Consider the following 19,385-nt stretch of genomic DNA (forward strand, 5'->3'; position numbering starts at 1 on the left):
GATAATTAAAGAATGCAGCTCAATGAAGTATTTCAGAAAACAGATAAGAAATATTTCCTTTCGTTACACAGTGAAACTGCCTATAGGCTCTGAAGAATATGATAATTAAAGAATGCAGCTCAATGAAGTATTTCAGAAAACAGATAAGAAATATTTCCTTTCGTTACACAGTGAAACTGCCTATAGGCTCTGAAGAATATGATAATTAAAGAATGCAGCTCAATGAAGTATTTCAGAAAACAGATAAGAAATATTTCCTTTCGTTACATAGTGAAACTGCTTATAGGCTCTGAAGATTATGATAATTAAAGAATGCAGCTCAATGAAGTATTTCAGAAAACAGATAAGAAATATTTCCTTTCGTTACACAGTGAAACTGCTTATAGGCTCTGAAGAATATGATAATTAAAGAATGCAGCTCAATGAAGTATTTCAGAAAACAGATAAGAAATATTTCCTTTCGTTACACAGTGAAACTGCTTATAGGCTCTGAAGAATATGATAATTAAAGAATGCAGCTCAATGAAGTATTTCAGAAAACAGATAAGAAATATTTCCTTTCGTTACACAGTGAAACTGCTTATAGGCTCTGAAGAATATGATAATTAAAGAATGCAGCTCAATGAAGTATTTCAGAAAACAGATAAGAAATATTTCCTTTCGTTACACAGTGAAACTGCTTATAGGCTCTGAAGAATATGATAATTAAAGAATGCAGCTCAATGAAGTATTTCAGAAAACAGATAAGAAATATTTCCTTTCGTTACACAGTGAAACTGCTTATAGGCTCTGAAGAATATGATAATTAAAGAATGCAGCTCAATGAAGTATTTCAGAAAACAGATAAGAAATATTTCCTTTCGTTACACAGTGAAATTGCTTATAGGCTCTGAAGAATATGATAATTAAAGAATGCAGCTCAATGAAGTATTTCAGAAAACAGATAAGAAATATTTCCTTTCGTTACACAGTGAAACTGCTTATAGGCTCTGAAGAATATGATAATTAAAGAATGCAGCTCAATGAAGTATTTCAGAAAACAGATAAGAAATATTTCCTTTCGTTACACAGTGAAACTGCTTATAGGCTCTGAAGAATATGATAATTAAAGAATGCAGCTCAATGAAGTATTTCAGAAAACAGATAAGAAATATTTCCTTTCGTTACATAGTGAAACTGCTTATAGGCTCTGAAGATTATGATAATTAAAGAATGCAGCTCAATGAAGTATTTCAGAAAACAGATAAGAAATATTTCCTTTCGTTACACAGTGAAACTGCTTATAGGCTCTGAAGAATATGATAATTAAAGAATGCAGCTCAATGAAGTATTTCAGAAAACAGATAAGAAATATTTCCTTTCGTTACACAGTGAAACTGCTTATAGGCTCTGAAGAATATGATAATTAAAGAATGCAGCTCAATGAAGTATTTCAGAAAACAGATAAGAAATATTTCCTTTCGTTACACAGTGAAACTGCTTATAGGCTCTGAAGAATATGATAATTAAAGAATGCAGCTCAATGAAGTATTTCAGAAAACAGATAAAAACTATCTGCTAGGAAACTGAGAAGCTTTTTCTTTTAATACTTTATAGATCGCAATTCTCTGAAGATTTGAGACCTATGATTTCTGATGCATCGAATGGCATTTTTACTGAATAACTGCTACAAAATTTATAACAGAAGTTTTCTAAAGTGTACTTTATTGTAACTGTGACACAGATCAATTTTCGTATGATAAGTATTTATATTATTGGTTATTTCATTGAAATTTAAAATTGTGATCAAAATTAGAAATTCTGTGCTTTTTCGTTTTGCTATTTTATTTTTCATTATCCATGAAAAGCAATTTATTCATAATAACAAGTACGAACGTCATAGATAACTAAGAATTTTGAAAACAGAACAGAAAGTTCAATTTCTGTAGAACTGAAAAAGTTAAATGATAAAAGTTGCAAATATTATACACTTTTACACATTTAGGATGTTTCATTCAGCTATCCTTAAATTTTTACTCCAATAAAATATCATATTATTAATTCAAGGAATCTATTGGAAAGAAGGTTTGCACAAAAAATGTATTGATAAATTTAACATCAATGAATTATAAAATATTCTTTTGCATAAAAGTATCTCGCTGATGTTATTATTCTAAAAACTTATACCCTTGTTTAATGTTTGTTAGATTATTTTTTTATATACGAATCTTTTCTAACTTATCTTCATTGTTGTTTAAATAAAACATCTTTTTTGTAATAATTAACATTATTTTTATGTGTTTGGAATAAAGAAAATACATCTACATTTAAAAACGAAGAGAATTGTTGGAAAATTTAAAAATGTTCTAATGTGTTCATTGTTTTTCCTTCTCCCTTAATATCCCATGTGCCTCTAGGGGCCTTTAAGTAATGCGATGCGGGAATTTCCGATCTCTAACTTCCGAAACTAGGTTTTTAAAAATTAATCTTAATTATTTGTATAAGCAATTTTATGAAACAAATTCTGCCAATTTGACAAAGTATTTAATTACGGGTCCCTTTCGAGAGAGTTGGTGACAGTATTTCTAATATAAAAAAATTTCAAGATTCAAATTTAAAGCAGCTTTAAACAAAATAGTAATAAAACAGCAGCTTTTAAGAATACTTTAAATACTATCTAATTATAGAATTGGACATTTTTTATAGATTTAAAGGAGTGCAATTTTTCTCAAAGTTTTGAAATAATATAATAAAAAGCTTGTAAAAGATAATTAATTGATTAAGAATATTCTAATCATGTTTTAGCATTTAATAGATATTTGATTTCAATCATTTCGAGTGCGTGGTCCTTGTAAATTTAATCGAAGCATAAAACTAATGAAATCAGAAAATATCGCAAAAAAGTCTATCGAAGTTACGATTCTCCCTAATGTTGCGTATCCATAGACAGTTGCTTACTTCCCCTATTTAATAATTCGGCTCTGCGCAATGGTTCAAGTTTCCACAGGAGTTTACCTTTACAATTATTCTCAAGAACTATATTGGAGGGCTTCATGGATAAAGGATGCATATTAGATGTTTCTGGTAACATCAGTCCATGTTAAATATTAATATCGCTTTGCTCGTAACACAAAATACTCTTTACAAATTATGCTGTTTCGCTGATCTAGTCATAACAACTATCCTGATGAATTTTCACCAGCTCGAAAGGTCTTTTGTACTGCTTAACGATGTAATTAGAAATGCAGTCAGCAGCGTGTCTCCATTTAAACTCTTCCAGAGATGTTCAGCCGGATGATACACGGCACAGATAATGAAATCGAAATCTTAGTGAAACGCGAGCTGCAGTTGGCATTATATACACTTGCAGATCATATATATTGTTAGTCCAACTCGTGTCTCGTCTATTAATTACGCATTCGCCACGATAACAGACGTTTGTTAGACGTGATTTGCTAATGGGAAATGCAGTTCCATTGATCGCCTTCAATGGAATCGGACAACACTGACCACGGGGTTGGAGAGTATCCCTCAATGGGAAATGTAAATCAATGTCAAAAGGTTAATGATTTCTGCATCCACCTTTTGAATAAGGACGTAGAAAGGTGCGTGAGGGTGCCTCGTTTACCATTTGAACGATTAACACGGTACCTGGCGAGGCATTTTTATGTAATTTTGTATTCAATGCATCCCACATCACGAATATTCTATCAGGAAATGCAAGAAATTCTAAAAGTTTGCCGAGATTCAAATTAAAAAATGGAATGGAATATTTAAAACGAATGAACTTATTGGAATTTATGGAATATTGTAAAAACATCTGGTAATGCAAAAATCAGAAAAAGGACGCAGTTTTCTTAATAAATATTTTACGTACAATCTTGCAAATTTTTGATTATTTTAGAATTTTAGCTGCCTTTGGCGACTCATTTCCACCCATATATTATTGGATTTTTAAGCTGTTAATTATTAATACGGTATGCATTTAAAAAAAATTTTCATTTGTAATTCGATGCGATAAAAACACTTGAATTCAATTGAATAATATATTCGTAATATATACACTTTTTAATTTGTAGTTTACTGCAAATTAAAAAGTATATATATTACGAAATAAAAACTGAAATGAAAATGCTACTAGTGATTTAATGATTGACAAAAGCACGTGGTTGGATATTTTTGTAGAGAGTTTGAATTCCATCATAGCATTTAAAAACATTGATCCAAATAGTGTATCGAATTGAATTAAAATATTATCAAACTTAAATGAAAAATTGTACGAAAAGGAAATTTATATAATTTAAATGGTAATTTTTTTAGTTTTAAGTAATATAAAAAACATTTTTATAAGATCATTTTTTGGATGATATGAATATCAAATTCTGTAGGCAAGTCATAGCGATTACGGCTAAATTTAAGATTAATATATAAGTGCCAAAGTTGAAATGTTTTGGAACGATTTCTTGCCAAATATAATTGTGGCAATTTTTATTACAATTTTGAAGGCCATTTGTTAGCATTTCTGGTATACACTCAGGATTGCAGAGTTTGAGAGTTTTTAGACGATTAGCACAATTTTAATGTGCCTGGCGAGAAATCGTACATAAATCTTAAGTATTTCCACGATTACTTATCTGGCAACGGTTAAACCTATATTTGCACTTGACTGAGCCTTTTGTTTGAAGCTTATTTCCTGACTTCTTTTATATCTTCTTTCCTCTGACAATGTCCTCTTTGATGAGACATGGCGAACTATCTCCAGAACACGTCTAATAATATTTTGTATCTCCATTCATTAACCAAGCGAAGCGTTTGATTCGATACAGTTATAAATATGTTCAATGAATAAAGCGGTCTGAAATTCGTATGATGTTGTGTTTATATTTGATTGTTGCCATTCGACAATTAGTAATAAGCTCGATTACGACGCACGTTAGCGTTTTATGTGTATAGATTTTCGATGATAAATGATTGCTTTATAATGTTTCAATAATTATATTTAATAAATTATTTGTTCTCTTTCTAGGATAATCGACGGCTGTGTAAAGAAATTGTTTCAGTATACGGTGTGTAAATAGCTATATTTTTCGAGTAAGTGGCATGGCATTTCATTTATTTCATTATTAAGTTCATTTACAGCATTCATGTATATAGAAAAATGACATAACTTAATTATCTGAATTGAATTGAAATAATTTGATAGAAGTATAAATATTTAGTAGCTTAATTAGCATGAAGTATTGCGCTATTAAACGCAATAGAGAACATTTTCTGATTTGATCTTGAGTATGGTTTGATATATTCATGTACCTTTTTAAAGAATAACGTTCTACAAAACATCCCTACTCGAGATACAGTGCTCAGAGAAATGTTTGAATTCATATTGTCTGTTACTCTTATTCATAGACTCTGTTATTCTCTTGTTTCGGCAGTAAAAATATGTAAACCAGAAAAGAGCAAGATGTAAAATGCTGCCAAGCATAGGCTAATTACACTGGTATATCGCTTATCAGAATTTATCTAATTGAATAAAATCCATTTCAGATTTATTGTGTAAAAGTAGCCAATATTGTATATGCATTAATATCATTTCAACAAAAGTTCCTTATTCATTCCTAAAAAAATATACCCACTACTAAACTTTGATGTGCCTCAGCTTTCTGTATAACAGAAAACTAATTTTATTTACTAAGAAAATACTAACATATTTTTTAATACGGTACGATTTTAAAAATTACAAATTCCCTTACAAGATCCAATATAACCAACTGAATTCATATAGCATAACCCTTTGCACTCAGAAAAGTATTTAGATGAAAAATTATTGAGCTAATACTAGGACTTGCTTATTGTTATGAAAAAAAATATTTATTGTAGTTTTAAGTTGAATTTTACCGAAAAATTAATCTAAATCTTCTTACCATACTTTAGCTATTTTTAAAAAATCAAAATTAAAAAAATAATAATAAAAAATTAGAAAATTATGCACCGTTTTGAAAGGTGAGTGAGAAGCACCATCACAATGCAAAGGGTTAACATATGCTACTTACTCCAATGTTTTCGATTAAACTGGACTTCTACCTGAAAGTGTTTTGCCTATTAGGGTAAATCAACAATTTATATTTTGAGGCTCAAAATTTGAATGAAATAAAATGTCCTCATCGTAGTCGCATATTTACCAAAAAAAAAAAAAAAAAGGTTTTACCCAAATTGAAAAATATCCTTCCAATTGAACTATGTCGCCTGAAATGAACCTCAAATTTAGATTTTTGTTGCTATCAGAAATGTAGATTTTCATTTTTTTAAAGGTAAATAGAAAACAAATTTTTGTTTTCAAGTGTAAAAAAATGAAGCATATTTTTGAATACAAATATACATATTTTGAATGTTAATTAACAGTAAAAAAAAGTTATCTAAGTCATATGAAATTTTAGCATATTAAATTTGTAGTAAAAATTTATCCATTTTTCACAAAATAAAGTTCTTTTTAAAAAATTTTATTTGCATTTAGTTCACTTTTTTATTAACAAGCTTCTTGTAATATACAAATAAAAGCTGTTTCAAAATTCACTAGATTTATCTTATTTTTTTATTCTATAAAATTAAGTTTATTTTTAGAAAAGGAGAAATAAAATTTTAAATTTGGAAGAATTTTACTATAATAAGTTCGCAAATATTATTCTTCAGTTAAAAATATTGTGCATTTTTCCTTATAAAAAATAATTTTATTTCATGTTAATTCTTAAACTGTTACAGTTGCAGATACGATATGATGTTTCATCTCAAACTTTGTAGATATTTGTCTGACCACATTCTTTATATAAGAACACATTTCGCTTTTTGAAGTCCTAGATTTGCTTAGAAGAGCATTTAATCTATTTGACAATTTTTTCTACTGCTTGTGATTGGGACTCCGTTATATTGCAAATCCCTGTTTCTACGATCAGTTTTATCTCCTGTTTACTTAAATTTGTTATGAGAGATTGTTTCTTTACTGTTATAGACTGCCTATATATAAGATCCAAATAGTTATCTGCTTTAAAATTAACTTTTGGTGGTTTGGAGACCTCTTTTGCTTTTATATATATAATATAATATAATATAATATGTCGAACATTTTGTATCTTTTGCTTATCAGATATGCCACAGTTTTATGAGAGTCACACAACAAGTACAAAAGGAAATTTTCTGGGTGCATCATAAAAGATTATCTCTGTTGAGTTTATTAAATAACCTGAAGTTCAACTTAATTTTATTGAATTATCTTAATTTGGTAGTAATTGAAGCACTGTATTTTCTTAAAATATGTTACGATGTACAAATAATGGTCTTTCTCTAGTTATTCCCTCCTGGCTAACATAATAATGCATGAGGGAATTAAACTTTCATGCCAAAGCTAGCTTAGTTTTTTGAGCTGCGGGTTTGGATCAAGTGGTGCAAAGCATAAGCATAAAACTTGACTTGCCATTATTAGCCATTTTAAATGGGAGGTGTTTCAAGGGTTTTCGTTCGCTAATTCTCGGGGGACATTTATCTGATGGCGTATAATGCTGTCTTACATTTCTGAGCCCTCTCCTTTAAAAGAGTAGAATGGATCTGGAATTGAAGAAAGAAACAGCACTTCCAAAAGCCCTCACACGAAAACTATCCCCCGAGCAACTTTATTGTTCCGTAGAAAAAAAATTGTTTTACAAACAAATAGTTTTACATTGCTTATTCTATAATAGACGGCCTTTTGTTTCATAAATTTAATTATGTTACTTTAAAAATGTCAGGTTTAAACATAATTGATAACATGGGTCTTTAAACGATGAGCTGATAACAAATAAATATGAGCATTATGAGTTAGACTAAAAAAAGAAAACAATAAAAATAATATGAGCAATTAACAACTGATTTAGAAACACTATAAACTACTTTTAAACATTTCTACATTCACTTTAAAGAAAATGAAGCAAATAAACAATTTTAACATTAAAGAGAAAAAGAAAAATCAGCTCTCATTTATACATTACTAGTGATTAGAAGGAAATTTTTTTTTCGCACACCACAAAGTGTGAGCATTTCTACTGTACATTAAAATATAGTATCATCATAGCCGGAGTCTGTTAAATTCTCAAATATAGTTCATAGACTTAACATTTCAGGCCTCAGAAAAGAATTCAAAGAGAGTTAGTTCGAAAGTTCTCAGAATAAAATTCGTTCTGAACTTCAGTTAGGATTTCTTGCAGGTCGTGTAGAGTTTCCAGGGTATTAGCATAAAGGCTGATCTTACTGTCAATGGAAAAATTCCGATTTGAATTTTAATGGCTGCTGCATCCTATTTTCTGGATATGGACGCTGATTTTAATGTAGAATTAGAGATTACCACTGCTATTTTTGTTGTAATGGATTTGTACTGTTCATCTAATTAGAAGTCCTATTATTACTCCATTATTCTCATATAGTCTTTCAAGGGACAAGACGCGTGGTTGATATTTTGATGCTTTTTTTTTATGGAGAAGGCAATTTGTTGGTTTTAACCGTACAGATTGACTTTGAAAATGGTAAGCATTTGTTTCCGATTCGAATCGATTAAAAGAATCGATTCAAGAGAAATAGGGAGAGGATTAAAATGATAGATAATCATCACCTGAAAATGAAAATTCATAATTGACGAAATCTGAATTCTGAAAATGACTCGAGATTAATTTTAATTATGATATAAGTTATCTCAATGTAAGGATTCTCACCTCTATTTCTATTTTCTTTCGATAATAAATGAACTCCATTAAATCGTATATGCCGGTCGTTAAGAAACTTTTCTTTTAAAAAATAAAAAGTTAAAAGTAATATTTTCTCCCTAACAATATTTCAATAACCAAAAAAGGAAAATTTTAGAAAAAGAGAGGAAATTATTTTTTAAAGGATTTTTAAAGTGAAATAATTAATTGAAACGTTCAATATTTCCAACCATTTAAAATCCTTATGCAGTTTTTGAAAAATGAAATCGAATTCATTTAGATATTTTCTGTTCTTATTTCTTCAGCGTTCTAAATTATTTTAACTATAAAGTTAAAAAAATAAATTAATAAGAAAATAGCTGCTAAAGAGACAGCCATGATTAAATCGATTTCCTTAAAAGGAATTCTATATAAGATGAAAGAATAACAAATAATAAATAACGTTCGTTTTCATATCCTGAGATGACCACTTTTCGACGATTCTGTCTTGCTAAGGGATGAGACGTGGAAGGAGGAGTGCATTTCTGGTATTCTTCGCCATTCTTTGACCTTGTTTTTCGCCCTATTAGATACTTTTTCCTTAATTTTTTTATGTGTATGAGGACATCTTGTTGTTTCTGACCGTATTAATTTATTTTAATTCAGTCCATGAGTAATCCGAGTTTACTTCATTGTTAAATATAAACATCGCCTCCTTTCATCTTTCCTCTCACCTCTATTTTGACGAATTAAACGCATCCTAACGCATACTGAAAAGCGCAGTGGGTTTTAGAATCCGTTGGCAAACAATACACAATTAAACCAAGATACAACAAAACAACCAATATAACAAAAGCCAAGATAAGACTCATATCAATTTCCACACGAGTTCGAGAAAATGGCGAAAATATTAATTTAACATTTAATGTAACCGAATAATCAAAATGTCTTTGGAAACCAATGTTATTACTGCAATTATTAAACTTAAATAACTACATTTCTTCTCAAATTAAAATACAATTCTCTACGTCAGGGGTGGAGAGACTTTTCCAGAATACGGACTACTTATGATATTTTCAAGGTGTTGCGATCCACCCAGTGGCGTAGATGTGGTAATCTAAATAAAAAAAGGGTCTATAGGATGAGTTAGAGTAAGGGGAGGAGAGTTAAAGTTAAAGGGATAGGATGAGTTCTATAGTATTTATTATAACTTAATGATAGATGTAAAATATGTACTTATTTACATAACTACAAACATAATAACAATTGCCACAAATATAATAATATCAAATAATGCATTTAATATCAAACAATTCAAAATACATTGAAGAATAAATCATTTTCATCTAAAGTTAGTTATCGTAGTTATAGTCAGTAGAAAACTTCGGCTGCATACTGTCCGCCAATATCTCGGTATATAATTACTAACTGCTAATCTTGCACTGAATTCTAAGTGATGGTTTGTGAGATGGGGACAATTTGTTGTCTGAATTATATTCATCGTTGAAAACGCAGATTCACACAAGAAGGTTGAGCCAAGAACGATGCTAAATGCATATGCTAGTTTTACAATTAGGATACTTTACTTCCGACATTAAATGCCAAAAGTTATTCTTAAGTTCTGAACTACGTACTTTTATAATTATGTCATTTTGAAGAAAAACTTCGTTATCATTAAGAGATAATGTCCCATAAATATATTTAATTTAGTTTCAGCATTTTAGGTCTTAGGAAAGGCGGTCACCTCAAAATGTATTGGTGGTTCACCGGCCGATCGCAATCGACTTAATGCCTACCCCTGATCTACATTATCGATAGGTGACTTATTGATATAATCACCATTGACTTCCAATGGAAACATTTTTTTAAAACCTAGAGAGAAAAATTTTAAACCGCTGGTGTAATTTGTTAATTTTTCTAATTTAATTGTTCACTTTTCCATATCGATTTTGAAAAAATCAATTAGAATTTTATATTTGAAGCATTATTCACCTTTTTAAATTTTATTTCGCATATTGATTACTAGAACATTCCTTAGAGTTTTCAAAAAAATTTACTCCAACAACTCAAGACAAATATAATCTAAACCAAATCCCCTGGACAAGTTTCAGCACAAAAGAAGGGTGCAGATCTGCATTCTAAAAAGAAAGTTTATTTGCCATCAAATTCCGACAACCCTTTCAGTCCCCGCACAACAGTTCCATGAATGAAAATTTCCCTAGAAACGTTCGATATGTGGGGGAAGGGGGTGGGGGAGTGTACCCACTTCGTCTGTCAGAAATTGCATGGCACAAAATAAGATGAAAGATGCAGATTTTATCCTGCTCGCGCATCCCACCTTTCCATGAAAAGATTTTGATTTTTTTTTTTTTTTTTTTTTTTTTACATTACTTCTTTCCGTGTACCTAGGCAAAAATAATTTAAACTTCTGGATAAAAAAAATTCCAGTCTATTGATGTTTGATCCCGAGATTTGGGAAGATGGTTATTTGCAGAAATTCCCACATCCTTGCTTTGGAAAGAGTGTTTGGCTTTCGACTTACATTTTATTTTGCTTGTTCTGTCTTCTAATAGAAGGAATTTTTAAATATTTCATTTGCATTTAAGGTAAATATTTCATTCTTTAAAACAAAAATGTAATATTTTTGCTTCAAATCATCATCAATTTATTAATAATTACCTTAATTTATTAATACCTTACTTTATACCTTAATTTATTAATAATTGTTTTTCTTACAGATTGTTTCGTTTGCATCTAAAGACAATCTTAATTGAGATATTAAAGAAACAGTGTGCTATTGTTGTTTTACCACAAAGAATATTTTGAATAAAGTACTAAAATCCCCAAATTCTTTCTTTTCTGAGACCGAGACGAAAGTTTTGATTTTTTAAAATTTTATATGAAAGCTCTGATTTTAATGGATAGATGTAGATTTAAAACTTTTAATATGAATAGAACTGTTGGAACTTTTAATGTGAATAGAACTGTTGGAACTTTTAATGTGAATAGAACTGTTGGAACTTTTAATGTGAATAGAACTGTTAGAACTTTTAATGTGAATAGAACTGTTAGAACTTTTAATGTGAATTTTTTAGAGATCTTGAATCACTTGTGCGATTAACGGTAGTATTTTAAGTATTGTTTTTCATTTGTATTGAATTGCTATTTGTGAAAACTTATTTTATTTATTTTGTTTCCTTTTGTGACAGAACTTTCATTAGTTCTTTGTTGAAATTTGGCCTTTAATTTCTCTTCAGTAGTTATTTCTTCTTATCTTGTAACCCAAGAAAGATTTTCTTCTTCCATAAAAATATAATTTCTTACTTGTATTTCCATTTTTATTTAAAAAAATAGTTATAAAGCGGTTTATTCTAAGTAGCAAATTAATTTTGTAGTATTTCTCGATTTCCCTTAATTATTCTTATTAATTTTCCAAATCGCAGCCCATAGGCAGTCTGATTAATTCCATCACCTGATAAACATAACAGCCTTTCTTTCGCTCTTAGAAAGAAGACTCATTTTATTCAGTCATATTACAAAAAATAATCTAGTTTTGAAGATTCCTCATTGAATATTATTTTGTCAGCGACACAGGAAATTAATGGAATTGTATCTTTCTGTGAATTCTACAATAGTTTGCCTTCTTTGGAGTAACTCCTTCAGAAAAAACTGTCTTTTATTTGTAGAATCATCAATGAAAGCTTCCATGCTGGCAATCTGACATCAGTTATTCTACATCAAGTAAACCAATGTTTTTTGATAAAATCTAGGCAAGAATATTTTCATGTTCAAAACTGTGACCTTTTATTTTGAATAGATTAAAGATCTCCAGATAATTTACCTAGAGAACTCATTTTTTGTATGCTTATTAAGTGTCTTCCGAAACATTGAAATAATCAGTGCATTTCATCATTCTTAAGAACAATTCTTTTGATTGTTTAACCAGTTAACTGTTTCGACCTCTTCGGAAAATGCATATCTAAATTGTGTCGCAAAAATGTAGCGATGGAGAGTATACTCGTCAAACAGAAAGTATGTGTAATATGAAACTATGTTGTAATGAAATCACTTTTAATTTTTATTTCAATAATCACATTTATTTATTTATATAAACTAACATACATAACATAATATTCTTCTTGTAAAAATACAAAATTACAAAGTATACCCAATTATCTCGAGTAGGTCGCAACATTACAGTCCGATATTTTTGTAAGCGAATCCCCGAATGCTTTGAGCTGGACGGTGAGAATTTGGTATGCAATCTTATTAACAAATTTGTAGATTTCTTTCAAATTTTGAGCGAAATCCGTTCAGAGCTGTCTGTCTGTCCGGCTATTTGAATATAAATAAAAAGGATAACTGCAAAACGAAGAGAGCCAAACTGATGAAATATTCGATACACAGATTTAATTTCTATAGCGTAGACACTTCTAAAATTTTGAGCCAAATCAAACAAAGGGTTAACTATTGGTCAATCTGTATTTTCAGAAACATGTCAATGCGATAATTTAGAGACAGAATGACTTAAGTATATCAAATTTGGTATAGAATTTTGTGACTACAAGTGCAATTTTGTATCAAATCTTTGATATTATTAACCGCATGCCGAGAATTAATCGCCAAAAATCTCTTCAAGGATGACACGATAGATTCAGAAAAAATGTTAAATCCACGCCAAAAGTTAATATTTCATAACTATTGTCCTCCAATGTCATCCAAGGTGCTCTTTGGCATGACAAAGTTTATTAGAGAGTATGCGGGAAAATTGTCCCGCTGGTTTAATTTATAAACAACAATAGTTCGTTTCTCCGTTTCTAGAATAATTATGTAAAACGAAACATCATATGCAATTAAGTCCATAGCTTTGAAAAAGACCACCGTATTTTTCATAACGAAATTTGTAACAAAAAATGATACGAAATATTGATAAGTTCCGGAGTTAGGAGTTTTATATTATAAGCCCATGAAAAATCAACCTATTACTCTTCGAAAAGTTTTAGCGCTGCACGTACAGCTTGTCGTCTCTAACTAAGTGTATTCAAAACTAACTCCCTTCTGCTAGGAAAGCAGGTACCTGCTAGGAATTTATGATCCCTTCGAGAAAGTTGATTCCTTTCTCTCTTGTCGTACCGCGCATCTTGTAATTACTGTTCTGGCGTAAAACTAAATTTTATGGGAAGTGAAGCTCTGATAAAATGAGCATTCCTTCAGGAATATCTGGGGGTCGACTGTGGGGAAACCCTCCGGAAAACAAGTAAATGGCACTCGAATCCTTGCTTCGAAAATGTTGCTGTTTTTATCTCCTGCTACTACATTACTAACTAGTATTTATATGACATTATATTAGATGGCCACAACCCAAGGAGCTCCACTGGCATTATGTAAGAGAATGCATATTTTATTTAAAGAGTCACTCATATAGGGATTTTCCTTGTATTTAAAAGGGCTTCAAAGAGTGCTAATGGTTACAAAATCTAGCTTTATATATTTTAAGGGCAGAAAATCATTTGTAAAATTTGTTTTTAATGTGATGTTGGTGTTTATTTTCTTTTACGGTTTTTTAAAAAAAACATAAATGCATTATATTCAGGTCTCTATTTATTTTCTTCTACAATAGGTGAATATAATAAATAATGTTCAATCGCGTTATTTTCACCGCGAGCAACCATATTGATAGGACGCCGTTCCGCTCTTTCTCTTCCGTTTTTCAATGTCTTAATGTCATAAATTGAATAAATGGGATTGAACATTTAAGTATATAATCATTTATAAATAGAATTAATTTATAATAGAATTTATTATCATCATTTATAAAAGAATTAATGGCATCATTTATTAAAATAGAATTTATTATCATCATTTATAATAGAATTAATGGCATCATTTATTAAAATAGAATTTATTATCATCATTTATAATAGAATTAATTGCATCATTTATAAATAGAATTAATTGCTGTGTGTGGTCATCTATTTCTTAAAATGAACACACACACACACACACACACACACACACACACACATACACACACACATACATCATTATGGCGTATCATATGCATCTCTTTGAATTAACAAATTTAGTTACGAATTTTGCGAAACTCAGTAACATTTTCACTATATTTCTGACCAATTAAACTTCATATTTTAGACCGTTTAACATATTTATTTATTAGATCTTTTAACATATATTCCTTTTAACATATTTCTGATATGAAATGAGAAATGCTGTTAAAATAAATTAGAGGGTCTGAAATATTTTTCTTATTTAAAAAAAAATTAGTATTTACAACTGAAATATGAATCTTTCTCTATATACATCAAATCTCAAACAAAAATATTGAAATATGGTTGCGAGTTTGATAAGACAAATAAATCGGACCAAAATTTGTTTCGACTAAGTTTATCGACTGAATCAATGTCGTTTTCAGATAAACAAATTCTGTTTTTTAGTCTTCCCTTTTAAACCAATAAAAGAACAAAAATTCGCTAAAAAGTTTGGGACTAACATTGCATCTTAATCCAGGTTTATTACGTTAAAGTACTGAAAAAGACTGTACAAAAGAAAAAAAAAAAAAAAAAAACATTTGAGTCGTAAAACCTTTCTGAAGTCGAGTTTTGAGTCTACAATATTCTGCAAGAACCCTTTCCAGAACTAATCCCAGACAACGGCCGGCAACGGTGATTGGGCAAACAATGCGATCCAATCAGGAGTCTCGTTTCCTTCCAGTGACGTTCCGCAGTGAAAACCAGATTAAAGGCGCCGTCTGCCTTTGTGGCGGTTGAGCTCTTAACTGCCCTCTCTTTTCTCCAATTTCCTCCAATTCACTGAAAGGGATTGTTTTCTCAGGTTTCCATTTACTTCGATTCTGGACGCCGACCCACTTCCTTTCAAAACGAAACCGTAAAAAAAGAAGCCACTTTCTGCGTACCCGGGGTCGTCCCCGGACAAAATGAAGGGTGTGAGGATATATTAACAAAATGGCGTGAGAATGGTGAAACCGTTTTTGGTTTCTGTAATACGAAATGTGTAGAGGTAAACCATTTTAAAAAATCACTCTCAAGATTTGGAGGAATCTCTAATATTTAAGTCTATATTCGATCAGTCAGTCTATATCTAAATATATAAGTCCGAAAAATATTTTTGAAATATTGTTTATCTCTATATACACAAGTATATATAGATACGAAAACAAACCACTCAATGGAAAATTCGCAAACGAAAAGTTTGTCGAAATTGCAGATCTGCACCAAGTTGTGCTGCCGAATAGGTTTAAACTTCCAAGCGCCTGAGACGTGTTTTTCTGCAAATCAAATTAGCTTCCAAATGGGCACAAACGTCTTATTTCGTCCTCTTCGGTTGTTTTCAAGATGGGGACAAGCGGTTTTTTTACTAGTTTGAAATCGGAAAAGACGTGTTTTTTCACCATTGTCGTCTCCCACCACTAATGACTTCTTTGGCAATAATGGATGCAAAAGACAGCTGGTAGTCCGAATGAAACTAATCTGCTTAGACTAACAAATTCCTTATTGCTATTGCGTTAAAACATTTTTTATTTTAGGAAGCAATGGGCATATTTTATTGAGAGAATCTTGACTATATGTTTGTAAAATATATCTTCGTTAGAGGGGTTTTTTAAAGAGAAGAGAGTTTTTAGTTGTTTGTTGTCTTTTAAATCTAATAATATTTTATTTGAAGTTATCACATATTATATTCAATATATGAGATATCATTTAAAACCTTCAGAAAATATTTTATTTAAAAGCCCAGTCTTATACATTCATTATGAAATCTCAAATGTAAACAGGTTGGAAACATATTCATAAGTTTTATGTTTTCGAAATAACAAAATTACTGGGTTTTTTTCGTGTGCTTATCGTTATTTAAAGTCTTTCTGCTTATTTTTTATTGCTTTCCTGTAAGTGCCTAAAGAGTACCTTTTTTTAAGACTCAGATGGTTATTATTATTTTTTTTAATGGGAACCCCCCCCCCCCCATTTTACTTTGCTGCAGAATCACGTTATATCTGCTCAAATATGTGACTTTTTTTTTTTTTTACTACGATCTGTCTATGTTCAATGGGCCTCAGTGAATCTGGAGTTCAGTTTAGGGCAATATTGATAGTATGTAAAGAATATATCTCTTTCACTTACTTTCAGTTTCACTTTTCACTTAATACATTTCTTGATTCTTCTTTCACTTGTTTCTGCTTATTTAGATAGAAGAAAATTGCTTTATTTTTAGGAATTATTTTATGTATTCATATAAAAACCAGTTACTTCAACTCCTCGTTGCTTTTTTATACACGATTACTCGTTTTTGAAGCACTTTTTAGTTATGTTTCAGCATTTAATGAATCGCCATAAGTGAATTGCTTAAGCATTTTTAATAAAAATAATTTTTCTCAAGAGTTTAAGAACTTTTCTATCAATGTACCAGCAAAATGTGTATTCAATGTAATCTTTCAGTGAATACTGAACGGTTCCAGGCTACCAAAAATGAATGCAAACCAAATTTAGAGGATTACCTGTTACTCTTTCCAAAATATTAAAAATAAAGTATTCAAAGAAAAAGAATTGTAATTGTCAAAAAATTTGAGTTCCAAATTGTGCCTTATATCCATGATTTAGTCACCGAAAAACAAAGTTTTGAAATCTATATCTATCCATGAGCTGTGCATTAAGCAGATGTTTTTTTTATGCCATATTGACTCAAATTTGCAGATTTCTATCAAATTTGGAATAAAATCCTTCGCTAGAAGTTTTTTTTGTCTGTTTATTCGAGTGCACGATAGCAAATTATTGAACACTTTGCTTTCCGGAAAAGAAATATTCAATAAAATGGTGTGCTTTTCAGACAAGATGGTAAGTAGCTTGTGTTAGAAACAATGCTTATTTAGCAGATCCCCGTCAAATTATACACGAGTAAAAAAGTGCGTTGGTAAAGTAAACTTATTATGTGTTCTTGTTATATCAGAACGATGAAAAGGAATGTGATGCTGTTGTCATGGAGTACATAGATTTATTTCGTGTCGAAGATAGTCAAATCATCTTTAATCGATGTGATGATGTTTAACGTCAAGAAAATGAGGCTGAATGAGGTTTTTTTAAATCTTTTATTTCAAAACAATAATTTTACAAAAGTGTGGACAGTTTTGAAAATTATTTTAATTATTCATTATGAGCAAGCTTCTAACAAAAAAGACTTTACTATTGGTGAGCGAAATGTAGATGAAATATCCTGTTCCACAAGGTTAATCTATGACTACGTAAAATCTGGAAAAATCTTCTCAGGAAACATTACTGAAGAATTGAGAACATTATCAACATCAGCCCATTCAAAGTATCTAGTTTTTGAGGAATTGATGGCTAAAGAAATAGTTAGCAATAACATAAATAAAGTAATAATATGATTTCTCGTTGTGTTTATAGAAAAATGAAATTTCTTTTAAAAAAGGAAATTACAGAAATTTAACACGAAACCAATGCACTTGTTCAGTACGACAGAGACTTTTCATTTCTGTCAAAATGTAAAGAGATAGAAAAAGTTATTAGCGAAAAAAATTTGAACAAATTGAAAGAATTTGGAATAAATTTCTAAAAAGAAACAAATTTTTATGCACATATTTAATAACAATTGTACAATTTTTATACCTAAGCTTTGTTTACTTATGATAGTAACTTTTTCCCAAGGAATTGGAATGTTAATGAATTAGTGGTATAACATTTTTTCTTAAAAATAATATTGATTGCAGTGTAATGAAATAATTTTAGATATCCAATAAAAGTGTTTTAATAAATTTTTTCAAATAAAACTTACTTAAAATAATTTTAAAGAATTTAGTTTCAATATTGGTGAAACATATTCAGCAATTATTATTGGTATTTTATGTTTACAATTGGATATTTACTTAGTTGATATTTAATCCATTTCGTAAAATGTAATTCTATAATAAAAAATTCTTAATATTAGCTCTCAATTTTCTCTAAATTTGAAATTTCTACGATTCACCTTTAGATTAAAAGTAAAATTTCTAAGAAGTTATTTATCTCTTCTTCTAAAAAGTGTTGATGAGGTGCTTTTTTGCTTATTTTCTTGCTTTTTGAAGTTCTGAGCGTTAGTTTTCTCTCCGACACAGTAAATTAGGCGGGGTTTGGGCTTCGAAAAGCGTAGGAAAGATTTAAGATTCATACGACTCATAAATTGAAATAGGATAGTTTTATATTAGAAATAAAATAGAAGTGAGTTCATTCTTAGCGACATTAAAAACAGTTATCGCATATATCTCGGGCTCACGATTTTCATAAATCTTTTATAGCTAAGTGTAAAATTTTTACGATTCCAACCTCTGTGAGAGGATGTGAAAGAAAACAAAAAATATCATTTTCTGTGTAGGGAAGATAAACATTAGAAATATGAAAAATAAATGGCAATAAAGAATACAAAACAAAAAAGTTCATCCTTCTTTCTTTCTTTTCTTTTTTTTTTTTTTGCAATGTGGAAATAATGATAGATGCATTTCTGTACATCCAACGAACAAACTTCAGACACTTGGTGTTTAAGATCGTGTTTAGAAGATACTGGAAAGCTTCAATTGTAAAATTGTAAAATACTCCGTTTCTCAAAGTTGCAACAAAAGCTTTATGATTCATCAGTGCTATGGTGGCGCTTTCGAAATACTGGAAGTAAACTGCTTCCACA

General features: G+C 29.9%; 1 protein-coding gene across 2 annotated transcripts in view; it reads left to right on the forward strand.

The window, feature by feature from the left end:
• Window positions 1-19,385, forward strand: part of LOC129983791 (adenylate cyclase type 2-like) — a 355,856-nt gene that overhangs the window by 81,151 nt on the left and 255,320 nt on the right. For both annotated transcript variants that reach the window (XM_056093421.1, XM_056093420.1), the window contains exon 2: window positions 5,006-5,070. The gene's annotated coding sequence lies outside the window, so the exon portion shown is untranslated. The remainder of the gene's footprint in view (window positions 1-5,005; window positions 5,071-19,385) is intronic.

Source organism: Argiope bruennichi, chromosome 9 (assembly GCF_947563725.1).
Source record: "Argiope bruennichi chromosome 9, qqArgBrue1.1, whole genome shotgun sequence".
NCBI classification, from domain to species: Eukaryota; Metazoa; Arthropoda; class Arachnida; order Araneae; family Araneidae; genus Argiope; species Argiope bruennichi.